This window comes from Cynara cardunculus, unplaced genomic scaffold, assembly GCF_001531365.2.
Source record: "Cynara cardunculus var. scolymus isolate 2C unplaced genomic scaffold, CcrdV1 Un_Scaffold_1469, whole genome shotgun sequence".
NCBI lineage: Eukaryota > Viridiplantae > Streptophyta > Magnoliopsida > Asterales > Asteraceae > Cynara > Cynara cardunculus.
In genome coordinates, this window is record NW_020200773.1 from 68,696 (window position 1) to 70,324 (window position 1,629).

The following is a 1,629-nucleotide window of genomic DNA, read 5'->3' on the forward strand; positions in this document are numbered from 1 at the left end:
TTACAATAGGCCTAACCACCTATTTATACTAGTAAGCTAATAAGAAGATAACTATCTAGTGAGACTATTTAGCTAATCTTCTACTAACAGATAAAACTTATCTATAATAAGGATAAACATTAAAACAAGATAAACTTTGTAGAGTCTAGCTGTTGATTAGTCATCTCCAGCTGTCTTCCATGGGATATGAGTTCAACTTTATCTTCATTTCATCATTGCTAGCCTCTGGTTGAACTGGTGAAGGAAACTTCAAGTGTTAGTGTCCAGAGGGGTTATGGAGATGCACTTTCCATCGCATCTCTGGTCAGTTCATCGACCCTCTGGTTTTTCTTCAGACTTAGTCATTTTTCTTTGAAGTCTTCCATCGGCCATCTGGTTCTTCATCACTTGTTTGTTTTCATTACTTCATACATAATACTTATGGGGTCTAACAATCTCCCCCTAAGTAATGAAAGAACAAACATCAACTATTCTAAGAACATTCAAAGTATAAATGAAGAACAAAGGCTATTCTAAAGAAAAGCATCTTTTGCCAAATTTTTCATTGGAACAAATGATGAATTCTTACATTAATGGAAAGGAAATTATAAGAAAAAAAAATCATAAGACTACATTCAGGGTCTCCCCTGTGATATTTTCCAAAAGCGCATGAGTAGTCCTCTGTAATCGATGACTGTAGATATTTCATGTATCAGTCTTTGTCCATCATCTGTTGGCACGTGAGATCTGCCCAATTTGTCTCTGATGGCTTTCTGAAACTATTTAAGTGTTTCATTTGAATACTTAAAGGCCTCAGTCAACCTAAATTTTTTTTTTATTCCAAACTCATTTTTATAAACCAGACCTAGTTCTGGTTGAGTAAGGACAGAGACAGATCTCTTTACCTGCAGGATAAGGAAGTCTTCATCAGGTGGAGTGCAGGATAGTCTGTTGATGCCAAGCCAAAGAGCAATCTCGAAGTCACTCTTGGCTTGATGCTTCACCATGGTCTCCAATGTCTGCACGATCGCTCTGTTCGCCATCCCAAATTATATGCCCTGATCCTGTCGCTGAGTTGTGTACGCGTATAGCTCGATCAAGTCATAGGGATTGAGATTGATCAAGTCATTGTCACTAAAGACGTTGACCTGACCATGGGCTCGCTCCACTGTGTACTCGATGTACTTGACGGCTCGGTTGGCGAAGGTCCTTATTTTGATCTCCATGACCAACCTTATTCCATCGTTTGAGAAGACAGCGCTTGGTGGTTGGGTGGTCTATCTAACAAACCTACGGTGTAGGAGGTTCATGGATTCTGGTGAGAGAATTGGAGGATTGAGCGTCAGCCCTTCATCGCGATCATGGTACAGGTATTGATGGATGTTCTCCATCATGACTGGCTCCCTCGATGGCACCTCTGGATGTCTCCTGAGTGACTCCATATTTGCTATTATTTCATCAACGACCCCTTGAGGAGGGTGCCTTGAAGACGAAGGAACATCCGCTTGCACCTGGGATTGTTAGCTTGTGGGTTGTGTTTGGGCTAATGGTTGAGAGTGGGTTGGCGATGGAAAGGTTTGGGTTGGCTCTGGTTCATTGGGCTCAGGTGGGGTGATTTCTGGTTCAAAAGGTTGTGTTTGGGTAGTTTTT